The sequence below is a fragment of the Protopterus annectens genome, chromosome 17.part0 (genome assembly GCF_019279795.1).
Source record: "Protopterus annectens isolate FY-2018-M chromosome 17.part0, PAN1.0, whole genome shotgun sequence".
In the NCBI taxonomy this organism is placed as follows: Eukaryota; Metazoa; Chordata; order Ceratodontiformes; family Protopteridae; genus Protopterus; species Protopterus annectens.
The window spans coordinates 612,554,150-612,568,729 of NC_056751.1; the positions used below are offsets into that span (position 1 = coordinate 612,554,150).

General features: G+C 40.8%; 1 protein-coding gene across 1 annotated transcript in view; it reads left to right on the plus strand.

Moving 5' to 3' along the window:
- Positions 1-14,580, plus strand: part of LOC122791474 (hemicentin-1-like) — an 810,132-nt gene that overhangs the window by 54,425 nt on the left and 741,127 nt on the right. The gene's annotated exons all lie outside the window — the stretch shown is intronic.

A 14,580-nucleotide genomic window follows, 5' to 3' on the forward strand; every position in this document is an offset into this window, starting at 1 on the left:
AGTTAGTGGGCATGCCACTAGTCAGATAAGCACTAACATGTTTCACTATAGAAACTTTCCTACTACAGCAGGACGATTAATTACACTAATAATTTCTCTGCAGGTGAGAAGAATGCTTGTATTTCTTGCCATGAGTAAGCTGCCAATGGGTGAGAGATCCAGTTAAGCAGGGTTAGTCAGGTGTGCTCAAATTGTAAACAGCAGTTGGAAGATGAAAAAATGTTAGGACAGGGGTATTAGGAGGGATATAGGACAGAAGATATATGACCGCTAAGGAAGTATCTCAGGGTAGTAATACCAGAACTAGACAGGGAGGATAGCAGACAGGGTTGTTAATAAAAAGGGCTTTAAGGGTGTGAAGTAACAACAAAGATAGGGGGTGAGAATACACTAGTGGCTCAGGCATGGGAGGAACTAGGAAGGAAGGGGTGGGAAAGAGCAGCTTTGAAGGTTAGCCCACTCTGGGAGAGATGGAGGGGTTTTGGTCCAGATGAAGATACATCTTCAGTGGTGAGAATATGCCAAAAATCACAGGAGAGATTGTCAGAAAAATTACACTCATCTGAGGGGGTCCAGAGCTAGCTGACTCTGTGTGCAGTGCAGCACAGGACATCACTAGCTTATCCCAGTAAAGGGCATATGGGAGATCTTCCCTGGGGAGGCAGGACCAGTGTGTGTGATACTCAAGGTTACTGTTCTCCACTTTCCCTGCCCAACCCACCATTGGTACAGCTTCAGCCATGGAGGACAACACCAGAGACACTTATGGAACAATACTGTAGCCAGGCAGCTGATGGTTAGTTGGTGGCATGCAAATGGGAGGGCAGCATACAGACACAGGATACATTTACTTTAGGTTTTACTGCAGACTGAAAACATAGCCCATGCCACATGCCTTGCACCTAGCATTCAACTGTCTTAAAATTATGGTGCTACCACATACTCTTGATGTGTCATCCATGTTGCCCTAAGACCCAGTGATAAAATTGGATCAGGTGACACAGACTGGATCATTGCTGAATTCATTAAACAGCCGATTTTCATCCACAGAAATTGTAAACTTTAATTGCAGGACTATTTCCACTGCTTTACTAGCTACTGATGTTAGGCTCTCTAGCTTTTAGCTCTGTGGGATGCTTGCTTCTTGTTTCACTTTTGCTAATGAGAATAACTGCTGTTTGTCTCCAGTGCTGTGGCAAAAACTGCTGTTTGTCTCCAATGCTGTGGCAACACCCCATCTCTGTGGGAGATGTTTTTCTAAAACATAAGCAGCTCCTATTAGGATTCTTAGTGGAATTTTACCAGGTGCCTGCATCTTATCCTAATTCATTTCTCTTAGTGCTCTCTTTGTTCCTCAGTTTTTAGCTCCTTGTTTTCCCACTCAGTCCTTTCATCTGTCTTGCATTACTACAGCAGTGTCCTCTGTTCTTTTTTCATAGTGAAAACTAAGTTAAAATTTACCTTTCTTTTTCTTCCTTAGCCGTCTTATGTTTCTACCTTTTGTGAATTACTTCACAGTTTTTCTTCCTAACTTCTTTTTTGCTATATACCCTAAGATGGCTGCCCTTCTTTTGTCTCTGAAAGTCTGTAGCTTACTTTTCCCCATTCCCTCTTTACCTGCCTGACAGACTTTTTGTCCTGCTTCTGGCCTCCATGTAACTGTCCCGTCAGTCCTTCCTCTTGTCCCTCTAGTCTATGCATTTTCCTTACCTCATATTTTATTTTGTCTTTTTCTTGGTTATCTTCTCAACCCTTTTATACCCCACTAAACTGCCTCCTTTCATAGCTCTCAATGATTTTACTCAAGAATCAGTGAGAAAGGCAAAAATAATGGGGGAATGAATGCACAAAATCATGGACTCCTTTTACATATTACTGTAATTCACTTACAAGTTAATACAAGAGTATGTTCTGGATCAACATTTATTTTCTGAATAATAAGATGTATGAAACTCTAATGCATGTCATTACTGACGACTCTGTTCCTTAGTGATTTACTAGAACATCCAATATTTTTTGAGAGACCGGGCAAAAATATGAGGCAAAATCAAGGACAGTTGAGATGCATGCTTCTTTGTGGTCCTCCTTAGTTACTCAATTACCTTACCATCCTGTCACATTCCCAGACCATTGTTTCTCAGCTCACTATGTTTTATGGTCAACATCTATTGTCTCATTCCTTATGCTACCCTTTCACAGTCGGTCCCTGTCATCCTGTAACTTGGTTTTATGGTGTCTTCTGGTAGTCTTCTTTCATGGCCTCACTTTCTGTGAACCATATTTTTGTGTAACTGAAAGTGGGCCCTCTGGTTTGTAGATTCCACTCTTTATTCACCCTGCAGAAAATGAAATTGGTGATTCTTCCCATCCTCGTTCCAGCTATTACTCTTTATTTGGATCCTTTCAGGATACATACTTGGTGTACTGTCACTGTCCACTGTGAAAGAAGGAATAGTCCAGTCTGCACCTGCAGATTACGGCCTGCATCATAACCAACTTCACTGTCCTTGTCCATTTCTTGACCCTCTTCTTATCTAGTTTATTGCTAATAAATCAATAAGGTTCCCTGTAGAGGGCGTTGGTGTACCAGCTTTCCCACTTTTGCCTCAAACAACATTATTGTTAAGAACTACTGTGTAGGTTCCTAACCCTCCTTTATTTATTTATTTATTTGCAGTTTGTTTGCCAGGATAGTTAGTCCAATTGGGCCACAAGGAGCCTGTTTTCAATGGAGTTCTGGGGAGAAAAGCTCCAGAAAATACAAATGCATACTACACATTGCACATCTACATTACAGATTATCTCATAGTAATGCAAAGTAAATGTAATAAGAGAAGGTTAACAATGATAGAATACATCAGTATAGTTTGTAAAACAGCAGTAAAAAACACTTTTTTACATTAAAGTAGCAGCATAGGGTAATTGTTAAGTAGTTGGTCAAATAGTTCAATAGAGCTGTGGAATTATAGGAGGCAGTGATGGGGTATTTAGTTCCAGGAGAGTAGGAAGTGGTATTAGAAGGATTAGGTAGGATGGGAACAGGAGCACTTCCATTGTGAAGTTAGGTGTGAGTGCAGCAAGGTTTTAAATGAGGAGAGACTGCTGGTGATGTGGATAGGAAATGGTAGAGAATTCCAGAGGTGTGGAAGAGAGAATAACATTAGATGATTCCCAGCTGGACGTGTGGGTTTGTGCAATTTAATTCGTTTTTGGGAATTAGATCTTAGAAGTCATTCTGGTTTATACATTTCAAAGGTAGTGGCTAGGGAGGGACAAAGACAGGGGTTGAAAATGAGTTTGTGTGCTTGGATGAGTTGGGTATAAGGGAGGAGGTTAGGTAGCTCAAGCCAGTTTATTTGATGAAGAGAATTACAATGGTGAGAAATGGCTCTGTGAACTGCTGCAAATTTTGATATCTTGTTATAGCAATAATAGAGTTTTGTTTTGAGGGAGGATTGCAGGTTGGTCAGGATAGATGCACCATATAGGAGAGATGGGATGAGATAAGTATTGGCTAGTATGAGCCTAGTGGAAGGAGAGATATAACGATTATGGCGGTATAGCATACCAATTTTTTTGTGGGGTTTTTTATATTTACTTGTAAATGTTTGTCGAATTTTAGTTGATCATCTATGAGTATTCCTAGTAGTTTAGTGTCAGAGACTATTTCTAGGGGAGTATTATTTTTTCTGTTGATTATAAATCAGTGTTTATCTAGGGAGGAGGTTTTGGAGGTGGTGAATAACATAGGTTTAGTTTTGGTTGCATTAAGAGCCAGATGGCTGTCTGGCATCCATAGCTCAGTAGAGGAGAAGGTGGTTTGGGTTAACTTATTTAGAATGGGGATAGAAAGGGAGGAGCAGATAATGGTAGAATTGTCGGCATATTGGATGAGGCTGGAGTTTGGAATGGATTGGTAGAAGTCATTAATGAATATGTTGAATAGTAGGGGGTGTAAAATGGAGCCTTGGGGGACACCTGTGGGAGTATTAAGGAAAGGTGTAGTGGCTTTATTCCATTTGACTGCTTGTTGTCTGTTTGTGAGGTAGCTGGAGAACCGCTTGGTACAGGAAGGGGATAGGTTCAGTTTGGATAGTTTATTAAGAAGCAGGTTGTGGGAAATAGTGTCAAATTCCTTAGAGAGGTCGAGGAGGAGGGTGGACACGAAATGGCCAGAATCACAGGCTTTGTTAATTGTTTCAAGGAAGCAGAGGAGAGCAGTGGAGGTACTATGACCAGGTCTGAATTGTGGGGTAAGAAGCTGGTTGATGATGAGATAGGGTAAGAGTTGAGATACATTTTTCAAGAAGCTCAGAAATAGGGGATAAGATAGCAATAGGGAAGAAGTTTGGAATGTCAATATTATTATCTCCTTTATGTAGAAGACTAATAAAGGCTTTCTTCCAGAGCTGGGGGACCTGGCTTTCTGAGATAGACCGATTAATTAGTATGTTGTTAGGGAGAGAAATTGTTTCTGCAGCTACGTTTAGGAAGTAGGAGGGAATTTCATCAGGGGCATTGGAACCAGGTTTTAATTTTAGGAGAAGTTTTTTATGGTGGGTATAAAGATGGGATTGATAGATAATGGTAGAGGTTGGAGGCAAGGGATGCTAGGGGAGGAAGGGATGGGTGCATGCTGAGGAGGGGTTGTAGAGGTGTTGGTGAAGGACAATGTTAGCTTGGTTATGGACTCTGTGAAGAAAGAGTTAAATTGGGTGGCTAAGTCCATGTCAGAGGCATCTGGGTTGGGGCAAGGGTTTTCTTTTTTTCCTGGGTTGAGGAGAGTTCCTTTCCAAAACAGTTTGAGGATTAATGTTGTGGTTGGTTTGGAGAGTGGAGAAATAGGCTTTGCGATCTGAGGTAATACTGTTTTTACTTTATTTTGTAGGGTTTTATATTTATTTAGGGTGATATCGGTTTTATTTTTATGGTAACATCCAGGCTTTGTCACAGAGTCACATGGTAGCTAAGGTGTTTTTAGTTAACCATGGTACAGGGTTACTTTTTATATGTTTAATTTTTAGAGATGCAAAGGAGTTAAGCAGATTTGTGAGAGTAGAGTTAAAGTAGAAGAGAGCATTATCTAGGGGAACAGTCTTTAATGGGTTCCAGTTTGAGAAGGTTTCAGGATTGAAGTTCTTTAGGCAGTGACTGGAAATATAGGTGTGAGTTAGTTGTATGAAAGAGGGGAGATGATGGGCAAAAGTGGAGAAGTGGTCAGGTAGTGGGTCTGGGAGAATAAAACTATCAGAGATATAGTGAGGATGGGATACTAGAATCCAGTCTATTGTACTTCTAGTAATTGAGTTTTTGGAAGGCCCGGTATTGGAATTGATTAGTTGTGTAAGGTTATATAAGTTAATATTGAATTAGTTAGTGGCAGACTGAATTGTGGCCCAGTTTATGTTCACGTCTCCCAGGATTATGGTTTCGTGAGTAATGTTGTTAGAGACCCAGGAGAGAATATCTTCAAGGAATGAGATATTGTCTCCAGGGGGAATATAGAGGAAGACAACAAATATGAGTTTATGCTTGTTTAGGTGGGATAGGGCTGGTGTTATTTCTGCCTTGCCAAATTTGGGAAAGGGTTTGATATAAGGGGTGACTAAGAGGGATGCTGAGTAAAGGAGTGCTACATCCCCCCCTTTTTTGTGTTCTGTCATTCCTTAACATGCAGTAGTTGGGATGAGTTATTTCAGAATCTTGTATGTGGTGCTTAAGCCAGGTTTCTGAGATGGAGACAATATCAGGCTGATTATGTCAGGCATGAAGGTTTGGAATTTTGTTACATAGACTCTGAGCATTTAGAGCTGAGAAGTGGAGGGATTTGCCTGTTGCATGGGGGGGGTTGGATTCAGTGTGGCACAGGAGCCTGGGTTTGGGTGGATGTCCTCAGTGAGAAGGATAGAGATAAGATAATGGATGAGGTATTTGGTTTGATTGAGGTGTAGTATACAGGTAGAGAGTTTTGTGGACTTTAGACTGTTGTAGTTAGGAACAGTGTTTTTAGAGTTAGGTAGGAGTCTATATGGGGAAGAGAATGCTAGTGTTGAGGGGGTAGAGACTAGGAGATATAAGGGTAACAGTAAATGTGTACTTTGTAGAGGATGGGGTAGTGGTGTGGAATGGGGGAGTGGTTTGCGTTAGTGGGTTGGGAAATATAGTTTAGGTAAGTTAAGGTAATTAGGTATTATTTGAGTAAGTAGGGAAAGAGGTTTGAGGGTCATGATGTTGGTTATTAGAGTAGAAGTAAGGGGTGAATTAAGTTGGGAAGTTAGTTTATTTGAGTAAGAGATTATGGTTTAGGTTAATTGTTTGGTAGTTTATCAGGATAAGTTGCGTTTGGCAGTAAACTCTGAAGGGTAAGGCTTACTTTAATGGGTGAACTGTGGGAGGGGATTCTGTGGGGTATGATGAGTAATTTGGATTGGACTGTGGAAGTGGTAGAAGTGGCTAGGTAAGTATAGGTGTAGGGGTATTAGGGGTGGGTAGGATTTGGGGGTAGGTTAGGGGAGCAGAGTGAGCCTGCAGGGCAAATTGAGTGGGTAGAGCCAAGGGAAGGAAGAATCAAAGGTAAAAAAAACAATATGTGGAGTGGAAGGTAAGTTCAGAGGAAAGTATGCAAGGGGGGTAAGGGACATTCTAGCAGTGGTATAGGGACAGGATTAGAGAGGTAAAGATGGCTCCACAGTAAGGAAGGCAAAGTTAGAGTTTGGGGAAGGGACTGGAAAGAAAGGAAAGTGAAAGAAACTGAGGGAGGGGTTGGAGAGAGTGTGGTGATGGATATAGCACAACCCTCCCCATGGCTACAGAAAACCACTAAGTCAGAAATGAAAAACAGGGATAAAGCCTGGGAGCACTGGCGCAAAACCAAAACCCCCTCAGCTAGACAGAAATTTCTAGAACTACGCAATAGAGTCAAAAAGCTAATAAAACAGGACAAATTCCAATACTACCAGTCTGCCCTAGACTCCTCACAACACAGCCCCAAACAATTCTGGTCCTCCATAAACTTCATCCTCCACCCAAGTAAAGTCAGTACCCCTCCTCCTAACATCCCTCACTCCTCAGAAAATATTGCTACCTCATTCAACACACACTTCACCCAAATCATACTATCACTAGCTAAACAACACAACCCCCCTCCCCTTCAACCCACACCTTCAGCTAGTAATCGCCCCACTGCCTTCTCTTTTTCTCCTGTACCTACTTCCAACATAAAAAAACTCTTAACTAAACTTAAACCCACCAAATTAGTAGCAGACAACCTCCCAAGTGAATACCTACAAATCGCAGCTGATGCTCTGGCCTACCCAGTATCCATCTTGATTAACCGATCTCTGTCAGAAAGTTATGTTCCCACACTGTGGAAAGTATCACATATAATTCCCCTCCACAAAGGCGGACCCTCCGCAGAACTAACCAATTACTGCCCCATAGCTATTCTCTCTCCACTCTCCAAAATACTAGAGAAATGCATACACTCACTCTCCAAAATACTAGAGAGATGCATACACTCTCAGGTCTCATACTACCTCCTTACTAACAACCTCCTTTCCAGTACTCAGCATGGTTTCCGACAAACCATAGCACCACCACTGCCTTACTCTCCTTTACTAAAACTATCCTTCAGCATAAAAACAATGGCTATCTCTCCTCTGCTACTTTCCTAAACCTATCTAAAGCATTTGACATGGTCCCACACAAACAACTTATCTCTGTCCTCAATAACCTATCCTTCTCATAATCAGTCACCAACTGGTTTCAGAGTTACCTGTCTCACCGTCAACAATCCGTTGTATGGCAGAATGACAAATCTCCCCAACTACCTGTCTCCATAGGGGTTCCCCAAGGATCCATCCTTGGACCCCTACTCTCCTCTGTTTACACCAATAATCTAGCCTCTGCCACCAAACATGGCACACTCATACAATACGCAGATGACTCGACCATCATCTGCTCAGCCCAGTCCCTACCCAAACTGCAAAAAGTCACACAGAAAGCCTTTTCCTCTGTTGAAACATGGTTATCCGATGCCCAATTAATACTCAACTCAAACAAAACTAAACTACTCATCTTCCAACCCACCAAACATACTCAAAACAACTCTCACTTTAACATCACAGCAAAAGACAACACCACTATATACCCAACTGAACACACCAAATTGCTAGGAGTGGAAATAGACAATAAACTAAAATTTGACATTCACATATCCATGACCATAAAAAAAGTCCACAAAAAACTAGGAGTGTTATACAGAAATAAGCAATTTCTCACCAAAGCAGCAAAGATTTCAATAGCAAATTGCCACCTTATCTCCACCCTACTTTATGCCTCTCCAATATATACCAACCTAAGGCAATGTGATCTAAATAAGCTAGAGATCTGCTACAACAAAATCTCCAAATTCACCACAGGGGCATCCTACCGTAGTCACCACTGTCTCTCACTTGCTGAACTGGGCTGGCTTGAACTCCCTCACCTCCTTCAGTGGTATCAACTCTCACTCACCCACAAACTAGTAAACCATCCACTAAATGTCCCATCCCTCCAGAATCTACTCCAACCCTATCGCACCACCAGGCCACTAAGATCCAGCAACAAAAATCACTTGCAGATCACTAAAGCCAATAACTCTGCTGGTGAAGCACTGTTCTCTTGCGCCATAGCCAAATTATGGACCTCACTCCCACCCACAATTACCTCCGTACCATCATGCACCCACTTCAAAACTTTACTAAAAGCGCACCTAAAAACATGCTGGCTATGCCCTTGCAACTCCCACTCTAATATCATTCACCCCATCCAACCACTACCTTTCTTTTCACTTCACTAACTACCTTGATTATAGCAAGCTCAGATGCTCATAAGCCTAGTACTTATTATACAGCAGGAACTTCTCATTGTAACATTTGTTAATGTCTGTTATGTACTTCACAGATAAAGATTCTAGTTGTCTACTGATGTGCTATGTTCTTCATCTGTAAATATGTTGTAAGTAATTGCTATGTTAAATTGTTAATCGCTATGTAATCCAATGTAACTACTGTCTGTTTATTTTACTGTGGAGCTTTTCTCCCCGGGCCTCCCCTGAAAATGGACCTATGTCCAGTCGGACACTCCCGGTCAACAAATTTAAATAAATAAATAAAATAAATAAATAAATATCACAGTGGCCTACCTGGTTGGAACCAATACTGACATGGTCAGATCAGCAGTGTGAAGCAGCTCTAAAAATAACAATCAGAAAGGAAGCAACTGTGAAAATCAGAGCTGAAGAGATAAAAAGAGAGCAAGCCAGAGATAGAAAATGTTGCACATATAAATTTAAAAACAGGAGACAAAGGGTACAGACGACATACTAGGGGTTAAATAACACTCTAGAGTGTGGCAGGCTACATTAAACCTACATATACTTGAACTATTAAGAATTAAAATAACATTAAACTAAAAGCTATTGGTACTATTGTTAGTTAAAACAGCAAGGAATATGGTAGACTACTGGCATTGTGCTGCCTCCTGGTGGCCAAAGTAAGTTATTACAGCCAGAAAAACTAACCTGTGTGTGCTCACCTGCCCTGTGGTAATATTTTAAACAATAAGGAGCAGTTCACTTTTTTAAAAGCAGATAGTTTTAAAAACAGATTCAATGTGTGGATAAATTGCAGTAGAAGGAACACCTACAGTTGAGCTAGAAAGCTGTGCCTTTTAGTTTGTTTTTGGAGCTGCTTCAGGCAGGTAACTTAAGCAGATTTATAACTCTTTCACAAGATTTTGCTGAATGAGTATGTTGGGCAGGGGATGATCACAGAGTGTTTAACCCATAGGGAGAAGCTGAAAGAGATAAGGGGGAACACATGCAAAAGGTTTGACCAAGAAAGTAAGAAAAGACACATGAGAGAACAGACCTAGCAAAACCCTAGAGAATCAGAGGATAAGTGAGATATAATACAGACAAGAAATTACCAGGGAAACAATAACAGTATTCCCAGTTGACTAAGTCATGAAACAGAGCAGATACTACATTTTAAACGACTAATGTAGCACTAAAAGTAAATGCAGTAGATTATGCAGAAATGGCAAATATTAGCAAATGCAGTTAACTAAGCTCTGTAAGCAGAATAGAAAATATTCAGACAAAACTGTAATGGAGCACTAGGAGTAAATGCAGTAGCTTGTACAGATAAAGCAACTTTTAGCAAAGACAGTTAACTCTGCACTGATAGACAGTGCTTTAGTAGCAGTAGAAACAGCAATGAATAAAACAATATAACTTTTAGCAAACACAGTTAACTCTGCACTGATAGGCATTGCTTTAGTAACATTAAACAGCAATGAATAAAACAATATGTCTTACACAGTATCTTCTACAGCTAGAGAGCACACAGGCAGGGGGCGTAGAAGCTTCCAAGTGGACTGCACAGAAAGTTTGAAAGGATTTTAAAGATGATGCCACAGGAAGGAAGGCAAAGTTAATGAGTCTGGGGTAGGGGTTGGAGAGAGTGTGGAGATGGATATCACAGTGCCCTAGCTGGTTGGAACCAGTACTGACAGGGTCAGGTCAGCAGTGTAAAATAGCAAAACTGTGAAAATCAGAGCTGAAGAGGTAGAGAGAGAGAGCAAGCCAGAAATGGAAACTGTTACAGATATAAATTTAAAAATAGGAGACAAAGGGTACAGAAGATCTACTGGGGTTAAATAACACTCTAGAGTGTGGCAGGCAACATTAAACCTATATATACTGGAATTATTGAGAATCAAAATAACATTAAACTAAAAGCTATTGGTACTATTGTTAGAACAGCAAGGAATTTGGTAGACTGGTGGCATTGTGCTGTTTCCTGGTGGCCAAAGTAAGTTACTACAGCCAGGAAAACTAACCTGTGTGTGCTCACCTGCCCTCTAGTAATACTTTAAATAATAGGAGCAGTTCACTTTTTTAAAAGAAGATAGTTTTATAAACAGATTCAAAGTGTGGATAAATTGCAGTAGAAGGAACACCTACAGTTAAGCTAGAACGCTGTGCTTTTTAGCTTGTTTTTGGAGCTGCTTCAGCCAGGTAACTTAAACAGATTTATAACTCTTTCACAAGGTATTTTGCTGGGTGAGTCTGTTGGGTAGGGGACGACCACAGAGTGTTTAACCTGTCTGGAGAGTTGAGCTAGAACGCTATGCTTTTTAATTTGTTTTTGCAGCTGCTTCACTTTCAGGCAGGTAACTTAAACAGATGTATAACTCCTTCACACGGTATTTTGCTGGAAGAGTCTGTAGGGCAGGGGATGGCCACAGAAGTTTAACATGTTGGGAGAAGAGTTGAGCTAGAAAGCTGTCCTTTTTAGTTTGTTTTTGGAGCTAATTCAGGCAGGTAACCTAAGCAGATTTAAAACTCTTTTCAACTTCCTGTTGCTCCATCCCTTCTTCACAACTTCCAACTGCACTCTGATCATATCTTCTATTACCTCCCTTCCAACTGTCCACTCAACAACACTTTCCTCCTCCATCTGTGTCTACTGTGCCATTCCTGTACACTGTCGGTCTATGACCACAATGTCCCATAACCTTCTATCACTGGTCCCTGTCTCTTCAGCCATACTGGCCTAGCTCACAACTTGGCCATTCTACATAACAATCTAGAATTGCAAAACACTATACAGACTATATTCTGATATCCCCCTTTTTTTCTGATCACCTATTCCATGTTTTCAATCTCTCATTGCAGGTGATAGAATTCTTTCTGTCTCCTGCTTATTTACAAAAAATGTTCTATCAGTTTGTCCATCATCTTTATTCTTTATTTTGCCTCTGCTTTTTTTTTTTTTTTTGCTCTGCTACTTTCCACAGTTACCAGTCCCTTTTTATCTCTTTTGGTGATCTCTGTCTTTAACTTTCCAGCATTTTCCTTTACACCATTATTGATTTTCTCCTTTCTCATGATACCCACTCCTATCCCCTCCATTTTGTCAATTTATGCTACTACTGTTATTCTCCTTTGTCCCTCTTCCCCTACTATCCCTTTCATCTACTTTTTCATTCACCCCTCAAACTGCCTCTTTTGCTAACCTCTCCTCTTTTCTGTGAATTGCAGTTTTCCTTCCTATCTGTCACCCCAGGGTGAATTTTCAATCCATGCTGTAGCACCACTAGTAACTATAAGGTGAAATAGAACTTTGTTGTATATCTCCTCATCCTTCTGAGTGTTACCCAGCTAATTCATTACCCAAGCATAGTGCTGCCTAGTCCTCTACCTGAGAAGCCAGGTGAACTCCTTAAATCTTTCTTTTCTCATACTGCTGTCCCATGTAACACTTCTGGGAGTGTTATCATACCTTCACCACCTTGGATAGTACTAGTAGCTGCTTGGCCCCTGCATATTGCCTCTTCTGTAATCCCTTCTACCAGGTTATGTGTTGCCTTTCTGACTTTACTGTGTTGTGTGTGACTGCTGGCCTACTCCTTTCATTGCCAGCATTGTTAGGGTTTTCCCATCTTGATGAAGTTTAAGTTGAGAATCTTGTGTGCCTTCCCCCAGAATCCTCTTATTCTCTTTCCCTGAACTTATGTTTTTAGTTATCTAATTTTGCCAGAAGTAGCACCCTGTCTGCCCCTCCTTGGCTAGTCTTGTGAGTCCCCATTACCGTTGTTTATACCTGCCTACAACCTAATTGGCTATGCTGCTTCTTTTCCTGACCACCTGCTCTCCATACTTGTTCTTCCTACATCCCTTATTATAAGAGCCCAGCGTTTTCCTTCTGTCCACTCCCTCCTTATTCTGTTTTTGACCTTGCTCCTACCTGGCCACCTCAGATACTACTGTGCCCCCTTCTCTCATTCTTGTCTTTTCCTATACTCCCTAACCCATCTACTTGAGCTATTCAACTGGTCTCTGCCTCCTTTCTTGTCTTTCTCCATACCTTTTCCTCTCTACTTCCTTCCTGCCTCTCTCATTTGCTACATTACTTTCTTCACTTAGCCTGTTTTCCTTTTCCTTCTATGCACATTCTATGGTACTTAATTTTACCTTTTCCAGCTGTTCTCACCTTAGCCTGTCTTTTACCTTCTTCTGATCCCTACTCTGTGATCCTTCTCTATCCTTACCTGCCTAACTAGTTTACTAAAATCTTTAACTATATCTTCTCCTGAAGCTCTCACATTCTTCTGCATATCCTACATCATATTCAGCCTCAAAGCTGTCCCCACCACCCCGTGCAACATACCCTCCTCCTGCATTGTCCTTACATCCAATCTGCATTATTCCCTTTCTCTTGCATTGTTTCTGTTTCACATTTTGGATCTTCTGTCTTTTTACTATTAGGCAATTCTTGCTTTTCCACATTTTGCTTACTTTCCTTGCCTTTATAAGCTCTGTCTGCCTTTCCTGTGCTACCCCAAACCTGTTCTTCTTATAGGTTCATCTGTTCCTTATTCCCATACTTAAGTTTTTGGTTGTTTTTCAAAGTGCCCTGCTCTCAGACTCTACTCTTCATCCTTGTGCTATGATCCTGTGTTATCCTCATATGTCCTTTCTTGCAAGCTTGGGTGGTTCAGTAAATTCAGCTGTGGTACACTAAGTTAGGCTAAACTTGTGAGAAAGCTGTCCCTTGCTGTCACATTCTCCTTACGTAGTGCTTGAAGGACAAGTGTGTTTTTATTTTAGTGTTGCAAACCATACCTCTCAACTGTCCAGATTGTTGGAAGAATGACCAGATTTTAGCCTCAAATTTTTGATCTGTTCCTCAAAAAAGTTGTTGTTTTTCTGGGAAATCACTGAGGATTGAAATCACTAAATAATGATATACATTTGAGTTTCAAACTTCATATTCTTCAGAAAATGCACAACAGCACGGCTCTATTATTCTAGTAACTAAGTTTATAAAAGCTGTATTTAAAATCTGTCCCTATTTTTGGGCAGTTGTCCCCCTATTATTTTAGGCTTTGAACAGATTTCTAGCACAAAGAGGTTGAGAGATATGTTAAAAAGAATGTTGGTTTATAGGTTAATAGGTAAATACTAGGCTAGCTGCTCTTGTGGGCCATTTTAATCCTAGCCAGTTTCCCTTTTTGTGCTCAAAATAACCTGTCCAATTTGGTTACAAATTGGCCTTACACATCCCATGATCAATAATCATATATTACCCCTAATGAAAATAACTGGAATCATACCATAGATAATTTGAGAGGATCCACGCATGTGATAAAGTGTTTAGGAGCTGCCTCTGTCCAAAGGGGGCAATCCAGGGGTAAATTTTCTGTTTCCCATCCACAGATCCAAGTTGTGCTTAAATATCGACAGGGATGAACTTTGTTTTATGTGGATGGGGAGTCTGTTCCAGAGCAGTGATATATTCTGCAAAATATACATGTTCCTCCAAACTATTGATGCTGCAGGAGAGGTTTAGATCCCTAAACCCAGTATTTGTGATGCCATTTGACTTGCTGATATGTAGTAAATCTATCAGTACTGGGTCAAAGGGTGCCTTTTATGCCAGACACAGGTCATCTCTTAGCAGCCTGTAGGGTACTAAGTATAGTGACAGAGCTTTGAATTGATCCAAGTAAGACATGTTGTTTAGGACTTGT